The 9,446-nt window shown below is 45.9% G+C and overlaps 29 non-coding genes across 29 annotated transcripts; all 29 read right to left on the bottom strand.

Moving 5' to 3' along the window:
* Positions 1 to 69: 69 nt before the first annotated feature.
* TRNAP-AGG (transfer RNA proline (anticodon AGG)) lies at positions 70 to 141 on the bottom strand. The gene has a single exon. It is a non-coding gene; the product is annotated as a tRNA-Pro (tRNA).
* Positions 142 to 1,029: 888 nt separating this feature from the next.
* TRNAP-AGG (transfer RNA proline (anticodon AGG)) lies at positions 1,030 to 1,101 on the bottom strand. The gene has a single exon. It is a non-coding gene; the product is annotated as a tRNA-Pro (tRNA).
* Positions 1,102 to 1,350: 249 nt separating this feature from the next.
* On the bottom strand, positions 1,351 to 1,422 carry TRNAP-UGG (transfer RNA proline (anticodon UGG)). Its single transcript has one exon. It is a non-coding gene; the product is annotated as a tRNA-Pro (tRNA).
* An 88-nt stretch (positions 1,423 to 1,510) lies between these two features.
* On the bottom strand, positions 1,511 to 1,582 carry TRNAP-AGG (transfer RNA proline (anticodon AGG)). Its single transcript has one exon. It is a non-coding gene; the product is annotated as a tRNA-Pro (tRNA).
* Positions 1,583 to 1,831: 249 nt separating this feature from the next.
* On the bottom strand, positions 1,832 to 1,903 carry TRNAP-AGG (transfer RNA proline (anticodon AGG)). Its single transcript has one exon. It is a non-coding gene; the product is annotated as a tRNA-Pro (tRNA).
* A 568-nt stretch (positions 1,904 to 2,471) lies between these two features.
* TRNAP-UGG (transfer RNA proline (anticodon UGG)) lies at positions 2,472 to 2,543 on the bottom strand. The gene has a single exon. It is a non-coding gene; the product is annotated as a tRNA-Pro (tRNA).
* An 88-nt stretch (positions 2,544 to 2,631) lies between these two features.
* On the bottom strand, positions 2,632 to 2,703 carry TRNAP-AGG (transfer RNA proline (anticodon AGG)). Its single transcript has one exon. It is a non-coding gene; the product is annotated as a tRNA-Pro (tRNA).
* Positions 2,704 to 2,791: 88 nt separating this feature from the next.
* Positions 2,792 to 2,863, bottom strand: TRNAP-UGG (transfer RNA proline (anticodon UGG)). The gene has a single exon. It is a non-coding gene; the product is annotated as a tRNA-Pro (tRNA).
* A 248-nt stretch (positions 2,864 to 3,111) lies between these two features.
* On the bottom strand, positions 3,112 to 3,183 carry TRNAP-UGG (transfer RNA proline (anticodon UGG)). The gene has a single exon. It is a non-coding gene; the product is annotated as a tRNA-Pro (tRNA).
* An 88-nt stretch (positions 3,184 to 3,271) lies between these two features.
* On the bottom strand, positions 3,272 to 3,343 carry TRNAP-AGG (transfer RNA proline (anticodon AGG)). The gene has a single exon. It is a non-coding gene; the product is annotated as a tRNA-Pro (tRNA).
* An 89-nt stretch (positions 3,344 to 3,432) lies between these two features.
* TRNAP-AGG (transfer RNA proline (anticodon AGG)) lies at positions 3,433 to 3,504 on the bottom strand. Its single transcript has one exon. It is a non-coding gene; the product is annotated as a tRNA-Pro (tRNA).
* An 89-nt stretch (positions 3,505 to 3,593) lies between these two features.
* On the bottom strand, positions 3,594 to 3,665 carry TRNAP-AGG (transfer RNA proline (anticodon AGG)). The gene has a single exon. It is a non-coding gene; the product is annotated as a tRNA-Pro (tRNA).
* Positions 3,666 to 3,913: 248 nt separating this feature from the next.
* TRNAP-UGG (transfer RNA proline (anticodon UGG)) lies at positions 3,914 to 3,985 on the bottom strand. The gene has a single exon. It is a non-coding gene; the product is annotated as a tRNA-Pro (tRNA).
* An 88-nt stretch (positions 3,986 to 4,073) lies between these two features.
* TRNAP-AGG (transfer RNA proline (anticodon AGG)) lies at positions 4,074 to 4,145 on the bottom strand. The gene has a single exon. It is a non-coding gene; the product is annotated as a tRNA-Pro (tRNA).
* Positions 4,146 to 4,393: 248 nt separating this feature from the next.
* On the bottom strand, positions 4,394 to 4,465 carry TRNAP-UGG (transfer RNA proline (anticodon UGG)). The gene has a single exon. It is a non-coding gene; the product is annotated as a tRNA-Pro (tRNA).
* Positions 4,466 to 4,553: 88 nt separating this feature from the next.
* On the bottom strand, positions 4,554 to 4,625 carry TRNAP-AGG (transfer RNA proline (anticodon AGG)). The gene has a single exon. It is a non-coding gene; the product is annotated as a tRNA-Pro (tRNA).
* A 249-nt stretch (positions 4,626 to 4,874) lies between these two features.
* TRNAS-UGA (transfer RNA serine (anticodon UGA)) lies at positions 4,875 to 4,946 on the bottom strand. The gene has a single exon. It is a non-coding gene; the product is annotated as a tRNA-Ser (tRNA).
* An 88-nt stretch (positions 4,947 to 5,034) lies between these two features.
* TRNAP-AGG (transfer RNA proline (anticodon AGG)) lies at positions 5,035 to 5,106 on the bottom strand. Its single transcript has one exon. It is a non-coding gene; the product is annotated as a tRNA-Pro (tRNA).
* Positions 5,107 to 5,515: 409 nt separating this feature from the next.
* On the bottom strand, positions 5,516 to 5,587 carry TRNAP-AGG (transfer RNA proline (anticodon AGG)). Its single transcript has one exon. It is a non-coding gene; the product is annotated as a tRNA-Pro (tRNA).
* A 248-nt stretch (positions 5,588 to 5,835) lies between these two features.
* TRNAP-AGG (transfer RNA proline (anticodon AGG)) lies at positions 5,836 to 5,907 on the bottom strand. Its single transcript has one exon. It is a non-coding gene; the product is annotated as a tRNA-Pro (tRNA).
* Positions 5,908 to 6,316: 409 nt separating this feature from the next.
* Positions 6,317 to 6,388, bottom strand: TRNAP-AGG (transfer RNA proline (anticodon AGG)). Its single transcript has one exon. It is a non-coding gene; the product is annotated as a tRNA-Pro (tRNA).
* Positions 6,389 to 6,795: 407 nt separating this feature from the next.
* TRNAP-UGG (transfer RNA proline (anticodon UGG)) lies at positions 6,796 to 6,867 on the bottom strand. Its single transcript has one exon. It is a non-coding gene; the product is annotated as a tRNA-Pro (tRNA).
* A 409-nt stretch (positions 6,868 to 7,276) lies between these two features.
* On the bottom strand, positions 7,277 to 7,348 carry TRNAP-UGG (transfer RNA proline (anticodon UGG)). Its single transcript has one exon. It is a non-coding gene; the product is annotated as a tRNA-Pro (tRNA).
* Positions 7,349 to 7,436: 88 nt separating this feature from the next.
* Positions 7,437 to 7,508, bottom strand: TRNAP-CGG (transfer RNA proline (anticodon CGG)). The gene has a single exon. It is a non-coding gene; the product is annotated as a tRNA-Pro (tRNA).
* Positions 7,509 to 7,918: 410 nt separating this feature from the next.
* On the bottom strand, positions 7,919 to 7,990 carry TRNAP-AGG (transfer RNA proline (anticodon AGG)). Its single transcript has one exon. It is a non-coding gene; the product is annotated as a tRNA-Pro (tRNA).
* Positions 7,991 to 8,239: 249 nt separating this feature from the next.
* Positions 8,240 to 8,311, bottom strand: TRNAP-AGG (transfer RNA proline (anticodon AGG)). Its single transcript has one exon. It is a non-coding gene; the product is annotated as a tRNA-Pro (tRNA).
* A 249-nt stretch (positions 8,312 to 8,560) lies between these two features.
* On the bottom strand, positions 8,561 to 8,632 carry TRNAP-UGG (transfer RNA proline (anticodon UGG)). Its single transcript has one exon. It is a non-coding gene; the product is annotated as a tRNA-Pro (tRNA).
* Positions 8,633 to 9,202: 570 nt separating this feature from the next.
* Positions 9,203 to 9,274, bottom strand: TRNAP-UGG (transfer RNA proline (anticodon UGG)). Its single transcript has one exon. It is a non-coding gene; the product is annotated as a tRNA-Pro (tRNA).
* An 87-nt stretch (positions 9,275 to 9,361) lies between these two features.
* On the bottom strand, positions 9,362 to 9,433 carry TRNAP-UGG (transfer RNA proline (anticodon UGG)). Its single transcript has one exon. It is a non-coding gene; the product is annotated as a tRNA-Pro (tRNA).
* Between the last annotated feature and the right edge of the window lie 13 nt (positions 9,434 to 9,446).

Below are 9,446 nucleotides of genomic sequence, written 5' to 3'. Positions count from 1 at the left end.
CTCTACTCATAGGCCTACCCTGTAGTTAGTTGCATTTAAATAGTCACTAAATTACCTCTGCAAAACCTAGGGTCCGTCCGGGATTTGAACCCGGGACCACTCGCACCCTAAGCGAGTATCATACCCCTAGACCAACGGACCATGTATGTAAAAAAACATGATCAACTCATAGGCGTACCCTGTAGATAGTTGCATTTAAATAGTCACTAAATTACCTCTGCAAAAACTCGGGTCCGTCCGGGATTCGAACCCGGGACCACTCGCACCCTAAGCAAGTATCATACCCCTAGACCAAAGAACCATGTATGAAATTAAAACATGCTCTACTCATAGGCCTACCCTGTAGTTAGTTGCATTTAAATAGTCACCAATTTACTTCTGCAAAACTCGGGTCCGTCCGGGATTTGAACCCGGGACCACTCGCACCCAAACCGAGTATCATACCCCTAGACCAACGGACCATGTATGAAATAAAACATGCTCAACTCATAGGCCTACCCTGTAGTTAGATGCATTTAAATAGTCACTTAAATACCTCTGCAAAAACTAGAGTCCGTTCGGGATTTGAACCCGGGACCACTCGCACCCTATGCGAGTATCATACCCCTAGACCAACGGACGAAGTATGACACTGAAACATGCTCAACTCGTAGTCCTTCAATTTAACTCGTTGCATTTAAATAGTCACCAAATTACTTCTGCAAAACTCGGGTCCGTCCGGGATTTGAACCCGGGACCACTCGCACCCTAAGCAAGTATCATACCCCTAGACCAAAGGACCATGTATGAACCTAAAACATGCTCTACTCATAGGCCTACCCTGTAGTTAGTTGCATTTAAATAGTCACCAATTTACTTCTGCAAAACTCGGATCCGTCCGGGATTTGAACCCGGGACCACTCGCACCCAAAGCGAGTATCATAGCCCTAGACCAACGGACCATGTATGAAATAAAACATGCTAAACTCATAGGCCTACCCTTTAGTTAGTTGCATTTAAATAGTCACTAAATTACCTCTGCAAAAACTCGGGTCCGTCCGGGATTTGAACCCGGGACCATTCGCACCCTAAGCGAGTATCATACCCCTAGACCAACGGACCATGTATGAAACTGAAACATGCTCTACTCATAGGCCTACCCTGTAGTTAGTTGCATTTAAATTGTCACTAAATTACCTCTGCAAAAACTCGGGTCTTTCCGGCATTTGAACCAGGGACCACTCGCACCCTAAGCGAGTATCATACCCCTAGACCAACGGACGAAGTATGACACTGAAACATGCTCAACTCGTAGTCCTTCAATTTAACTCGTTGCATTTAAAAAGTCACCAAATTACTTCTGCAAAACTCGGGTCCGTCCGGGATTTGAACCCGGGACCACTCGCACCCAAAGCGAGTATCATACCCCTAGACCAACGGACCATGTATGAAACAAAACATGCTCAACTCATAGGCCTACCCTGTAGTTAGTTGTATTTAAATAGTCACTAAATTACCTCTGCTAAAACTCGGGTCCGTCCGGGATTTGAACCCGAGACAACTCGCACCCTAAGCGAGTATCATACCCCTAGACCAACGGACCATGTATGAAACTAAAACATGCTCTACTCATAGTCCTACCCTGTAGTTAGTTGCATTTAAATAGTCACTAAATTACCTCTGCAAAAACTCGGGTCCGTCCGGGATTTGAACCCGGGACCACTCGCACCCTAAGCGAGTATCATACCCCTAGACCACGGACCATGTATGAAACTGAAACATGCTCTACTCATAGGCCTACCCTGTAGTTAGTTGCATTTAAATAGTCACTAAATTACCTCTGCAAAACCTAGGGTCCGTCCGGGATTTGAACCCGGGACCACTCGCACCCTAAGCGAGTATCATACCCCTAGACCAACGGACCATGTATGTAAAAAAACATGATCAACTCATAGGCGTACCCTGTAGATAGTTGCATTTAAATAGTCACTAAATTACCTCTGCAAAAACTCGGGTCCGTCCGGGATTCGAACCCGGGACCACTCGCACCCTAAGCAAGTATCATACCCCTAGACCAAATAACCATGTATGAAATTAAAACATGCTCTACTCATAGGCCTACCCTGTAGTTAGTTGCATTTAAATAGTCACCAATTTACTTCTGCAAAACTCGGGTCCGTCCGGGATTTGAACCCGGGACCACTCGCACCCAAACCGAGTATCATACCCCTAGACCAACGGACCATGTATGAAATAAAACATGCTCAACTCATAGGCCTACCCTGTAGTTAGATGCATTTAAATAGTCACTTAAATACCTCTGCAAAAACTAGAGTCCGTCCGGGATTTGAACCCGGGACCACTCGCACCCTATGCGAGTATCATACCCCTAGACCAACGGACGAAGTATGACACTGAAACATGCTCAACTCGTAGTCCTTCAATTTAACTCGTTGCATTTAAATAGTCACCAAATTACTTCTGCAAAACTCGGGTCCGTCCGGGATTTGAACCCGGGACCACTCGCACCCAAAGCGAGTATCATACCCCTAGACCAACGGACCATGTATGAAACATAACATGCTCAACTCATAGGCCTACCCTGTAGTTAGTTTCATTTAAATAGTCACTAAATTACCTCTGCAAAACCTAGGGTCCGTCCGGGATTTGAACCCGGGACCATTCGCACCCTAAGCGAGTATCATACCCCTAGACCAACGGACCATGTATGAAATAAAACATGCTCTACTCATAGGCCTACCCTGTAGTTAGTTGCATTTAAATAGTCACTTAAATACCTCTGCAAAAACTAGAGTCCGTCCGGGATTTGAACCCGGGACCACTCGCACCCAAAGCGAGTATCATACCCCTAGACCAACGGACCATGATTGTAATAAAACATGCTCAACTCATAGGCCTACCCTGTAGTTAGTTGTATTTAAATAGTCACTAAATTACCTCTGCAAAACCTAGGGTCCGTCCGGGATTTGAACCCGGGACCACTCGCACCCAAAGCGAGTATCATACCCCTAGACCAACGGACGAAGTATGACACTGAAACATGCTCAACTCGTAGTCCTACAATTTAACTCGTTGCATTTAAATAGTCACCAAATTACTTCTGCAAAACTCGGGTCCGTCCGGGATTTGAACCCGGGACCACTCGCACCCAAAGCGAGTATCATACCCCTAGACCAACGGACCATGTATGAAACAAAACATGCTCAACTCATAGGCCTACCCTGTAGTTAGTTGTATTTAAATAGTCACTAAATTACCTCTGCAAAAACTCGGGTCCGTCCGGGATTTGAACCCGGGACCACTCGCACCCTAAGCGAGTATCATACCCCTAGACCAACGGACCATGTATGAAACTAAAACATGCTCTACTCATAGTCCTACCCTGTAGTTAGTTTCATTTAAATAGTCACTAAACTACCTCTGCAAAACCTAGGGTCCGTCCGGGATTTGAACCCGGGACCACTCGCACCCTAAGCGAGTATCATACCCCTAGACCAACGGACCATGTATGAAACTAAAACATGCTCTACTCATAGTCCTACCCTGTAGTTAGTTGCATTTAAATAGTCACTAAATTACCTCTGCAAAACATAGGGTCCGTCCGGGATTTGAACCCGGGACCACTCGCACCCTAAGCAAGTATCATACCCCTAGACCAACGGACCATGTATGAAACTAAAACATGCTCTACTCATAGTCCTACCCTGTAGTTAGTTGCATTTAAATAGTCACTAAATTACCTCTGCAAAACCTAGGGTCCGTCCGGGATTTGAACCGGGACCACTCGCACCCAAAGCGAGTATCATACCCCTAGACCAACGGACGAAGTATGACACTGAAACATGCCCAACTCGTAGTCCTACAATTTAACTCGTTGCATTTAAATAGTCACCAAATTTCTTCTGCAAAACTCGGGTCCGTCCGGGATTCGAACCCGGGACCACTCGCACCCAAAGCGAGTATCATACCCCTAGACCAACGGACCATGTATGAAACAAAACATGCTCAACTCATAGGCCTACCCTGTAGTTAGTTGTATTTAAATAGTCACTAAATTACCTCTGCAAAAACTCGGGTCCGTCCGGGATTTGAACCCGGGACCACTCGCACCCTAAGCGAGTATCATACCCCTAGACCAACGGACCATGTATGTAAAAAAACATGATCAACTCATAGGCGTTACCTGTAGATAGTTGCATTTAAATAGTCACTAAATTACCTCTGCAAAAACTCTGGTCCGTCCGGGATTCGAACCCGGGACCACTCGCACCCTAAGCAAGTATCATACCCCTAGACCAAATAACCATGTATGAAATTAAAACATGCTCTACTCATAGGCCTACCCTGTAGTTAGTTGCATTTAAATAGTCACCAATTTACTTCTGCAAAACTCGGGTCCGTCCGGGATTTGAACCCGGGACCACTCGCACCCAAAGCGAGTATCATACCCCTAGACCAACGGACCATGTATGAAATAAAACATGCTAAACTCATAGGCCTACCCTGTAGTTAGTTGCATTTAAATAGTCACTTAAATACCTCTGCAAAAACTAGAGTCCGTCCGGGAATTGAACCCGGGACCACTCGCACCCTATGCGAGTATCATACCCCTAGACCAACGGACCATGTATGAAACTAAAACATGCTCTACTCATAGTCCTACCCTGTAGTTAGTTGCATTTAAATAGTCACTAAATTACCTCTGCAAAACCTAGGGTCCGTCCGGGATTTGAACCCGGGACCACTCGCACCCAAAGCGAGTATCATACCCCTAGACCAACGGACGAAGTATGACACTGAAACATGCTCAACTCGTAGTCCTACAATTTAACTCGTTGCATTTAAATAGTCACCAAATTACTTCTGCAAAACTCGGGTCCGTCCGGGATTTGAACCCGGGACCACTCGCACTCAAAGCGAGTATCATACCCCTAGACCAACGGACCATGTATGAAACAAAACATGCTCAACTCATAGGCCTACCCTGTAGTTAGTTGTATTTAAATAGTCACTAAATTACCTCTGCAAAAACTCGGGTCCGTCCGGGATTTGAACCCGGGACCATTCGCACCCTAAGCGAGTATCATACCCCTAGACCAACGGACCATGTATGAAACTAAAACATGCTCTACTCATAGTCCTACCCTGTAGTTAGTTGCATTTAAATAGTCACTAAATTACCTCTGCAAAACCTAGGGTCCGTCCGGGATTTGAACCCGGGACCACTCGCACCCAAAGCGAGTATCATACCCCTAGACCAACGGACGAAGTATGACACTGAAACATGCTCAACTCGTAGTCCTACAATTTAACTCGTTGCATTTAAATAGTCACCAAATTACTTCTGCAAAACTCGGGTCCGTCCGGGATTTGAACCCGGGACCACTCGCACCCAAAGCGAGTATCATAACCCTAGACCAACGGACCATGTATGAAACAAAACATGCTCAACTCATAGGCCTACCCTGTAGTTAGTTGTATTTAAATAGTCACTAAATTACCTCTGCAAAAACTCGGGTCCGTCCGGGATTTGAACCCGGGACCACTCGCACCCTAAGCGAGTATCATACCCCTAGACCAACGGACCATGTATGAAACTAAAACATGCTCTACTCATAGGCCTACCCTGTAGTTAGTTGCATTTAAATAGTCACCAATTTACTTCTGCAAAACTCGGGTCTGTCCGGGATTTGAACCCGGGACCACTCGCACCCAAAGCGAGTATCATACCCCTAGACCAACGGACCATGTATGAAATAAAACATGCTCAACTCATAGGCCTACCCTGTAGTTAGTTGCATTTAAATAGTCACTTAAATACCTCTGCAAAAACTAGGGTCCGTCCGGGATTTGAACCCGGGACCACTCGCACCCTAAGCGAGTATCATACCCCTAGACCAACGGACCATGTATGAAACTAAAACATGCTCTACTCATAGTCCTACCCTGTAGTTAGTTGCATTTAAATAGTCACTAAATTACCTCTGCAAAACCTAGGGTCCGTCCGGGATTTGAACCCGGGACCACTCGCACCCAAAGCGAGTATCATACCCCTAGACCAACGGACGAAGTATGACACTGAAACATGCTCAACTCGTAGTCCTACAATTTAACTCGTTGCATTTAAATAGTCACCAAATTACTTCTGCAAAACTCGGGTCCGTCCGGGATTTGAACCCGGGACCACTCGCACCCAAAGCGAGTATCATAACCCTAGACCAACGGACCATGTATGAAACAAAACATGCTCAACTCATAGGCCTACCCTGTAGTTAGTTGTATTTAAATAGTCACTAAATTACCTCTGCAAAAACTCGGGTCCGTCCGGGATTTGAACCCGGGACCACTCGCACCCTAAGCGAGTATCATACCCCTAGACCAACGGACCATGTATGAAACAAAACATGCTCTACTCATAGGCCTACCCTGTAGTTAGTTGCATTTAAATAGTCACCAATTTACTTCTGCAAAACTCGGGTCTGTCCGGGATTTGAACCCGGGACCACTCGCACCCAAAGCGAGTATCATACCCCTAGACCAACGGACCATGTATGAAATAAAACATGCTCAACTCATAGGCCTACCCTGTAGTTAGTTGCATTTAAATAGTCACTTAAATACCTCTGCAAAAACTAGGGTCCGTCCGGGATTTGAACCCGGGACCACTCGCACCCTATGCGAGTATCATACCCCTAGACCAACGGACGAAGTATGACACTGAAACATGCTCAACTCGTAGTCCTTCAATTTAACTCGTTGCATTTAAATAGTCACCAAATTACTTCTGCAAAACTCGGGTCCGTCCGGGATTTAAACCCGGGACCACTCGCACCCAAAGCGAGTATCATACCCCTAGACCAACGGACCATGTATGAAACAAAACATGCTCAACTCATAGGCCTACCCTGTAGTTAGTTGCATTTAAATAGTCACTAAATTACTTCTGCAAAAACTCGGGTCCGTCTGGGATTTGAACCCGGGACCATTCGCACCCTAAGCGAGTATCATACCCCTAGACCAACGGACCATGTATGAAACTGAAACATGCTCTACTCATAGGCCTACCCTGTAGTTAGTTGCATTTAAATAGTCACTAAATTACTTCTGCAAAAACTCGGGTCCGTCCGGGATTTTAACCCGGGACCACTCGCACCCTAAGCAAGTATCATACCCCTAGACCAAAGGACCATGTATGAAACTAAAACATGCTCTACTCATAGGCCTACCCTGTAGTTAGTTGCATTTAAATAGTCACCAATTTACTTCTGCAAAACTCGGGTCCGTCCGGGATTTGAACCCGGGACCACTCGCACCCAAAGCGAGTATCATACCCCTAGACCAACGGACCGTGTATGAAATAAAACATGCTCAACTCATAGGCCTACCCCGTAGTTAGTTGCATTTAAATAGTCACTAAATTACCTCTGCAAAAACTCGGGTCCGTCCGGGATTTGAACCCGGGACCATTCGCACCCGAAGCGAGTATCATACCCCTAGACCAACGGACCATATATGAAACTGAAACATGCTCTACTCATAGGCCTACCCTGTAGTTAGTTGCATTTAAATAGTCACTAAATTACTTCTGCAAAAACTCGGGTCCGTCCGGGATTTTAACCCGGGACCACTCGCACCCTAAGCGAGTATCATACCCCTAGACCAACGGACGAAGTATGACACTGAAACATGCTCAACTCGTAGTCCTACAATTTAACTCGTTGAATTTAATTAGTCACCAAATTACTTCTGCAAAACTCGGGTCCGTCCGGGATTTGAACCCGGGACCACTCGCACCCAAAGCGAGTCTCATACCCCTTGACTAACGGACCATGTATGAAACTAAAACATGCTCTACTCATAGGCTTACCCTGTAGTTAGTTGCATTTAAATAGTCACTAAATTACCTCTGCAAAAACTCGGGTCCGTCCGGGATTTGAACCCGGGACCATTCGCACCCTAAGCGAGTATCATACCCCTAGACCAACGGACCATATATGAAACTGAAACATGCTCTACTCATAGGCCTACCCTGTAGTTAGTTGCATTTAAATAGTCACTAAATTACCTCTGCAAAAACTCGGGTCCGTCCGGGATTCGAACCCGGGACCACTCCCACCCTAAGCAATTATCATACCCCTAGACCAACGGACCACGTATGAAATAAAACATGCTCAACTTATAGGCCTACCCTGTAGTTAGTTGCATTTAAATAGTCACTAAATTACCTCTGCAAAAACTCGGGTCCGTCTGGGATTTGAACCCGGGACCACTCGCACCCTAAGCGAGTATCATACCCCTAGACCAACGGACCATGTATGAAACTGAAACATGCTCTACTCACAGGCCTACCCTGTAGTTAGTTGCATTTAAATAGTCACTAAATTACTTCTGCAAAAACTCGGGTCCGTCCGGGATTTTAACCCGGGACCACTCGCACCCTAAGCAAGTATCATACCCCTAGACCAAAGGACCATGTATGAAACTAAAACATGCTCTACTCATAGGCCTACCCTGTAGTTAGTTGCATTTAAATAGTCACCAATTTACTTCTGCAAAACTCGGGTCCGTCCGGGATTTGAACCCGGGACCACTCGCACCCAAAGCGAGTATCATACCCCTAGACCAACGGACCGTGTATGAAATAAAACATGCTCAACTCATAGGCCTACCCCGTAGTTAGTTGCATTTAAATAGTCACTAAATTACCTCTGCAAAAACTCGGGTCCGTCCGGGATTTGAACCCGGGACCATTCGCACCCTAAGCGAGTATCACACCCCTAGACCAACGGACCATATATGAATCTGAAACATGCTCTACTCATAGGCCTACCCTGTAGTTAGTTGCATTTAAATAGTCACTAAATTACTTCTGCAAAAACTCGGGTCCGTCCGGGATTTTAACCCGGGACCACTCGCACCCTAAGCGAGTATCATACCCCTAGACCAACGGACGAAGTATGACACTGAAACATGCTCAACTCGTAGTCCTACAATTTAACTCGTTGAATTTAAATAGTCACCAAATTACTTCTGCAAAACTCGGGTCCGTCCGGGATTTGAACCCGGGACCACTCGCACCCAAAGCGAGTCTCATAGCCCTTGACTAACGGACCATGTATGAAACTAAAACATGCTCTACTCATAGGCTTACCCTGTAGTTAGTTGCATTTAAATAGTCACTAAATTACCTCTGCAAAAACTCGGGTCCGTCCGGGATTTGAACCCGGGACCACTCGCACCCAAAGCGAGTATCATACCCCTAGACCAACAGACCATGTATGTAATAAAACATGCTCAACTAATAGGCCTACCCTGTAGATAGTTGCATTTAAATAGTCACTAAATTACTTCTGCAAAACTCGGGTCCGTCCGGGATTTGAACCCGGGACCACTCGCACCCAAAGCGAGTATCATACCCCTAGACCAACGGACCGTGTATGAAATGA

This window comes from Phalangium opilio, unplaced genomic scaffold (assembly GCF_054372755.1).
Source record: "Phalangium opilio isolate 3A_F unplaced genomic scaffold, DU_Popi_V2 ptg000022l_1, whole genome shotgun sequence".
Lineage (NCBI taxonomy): Eukaryota > Metazoa > Arthropoda > Arachnida > Opiliones > Phalangiidae > Phalangium > Phalangium opilio.
Note: the sequence above shows the minus strand (reverse complement) of the source record. Positions and strands in the feature narration are given on the sequence as shown.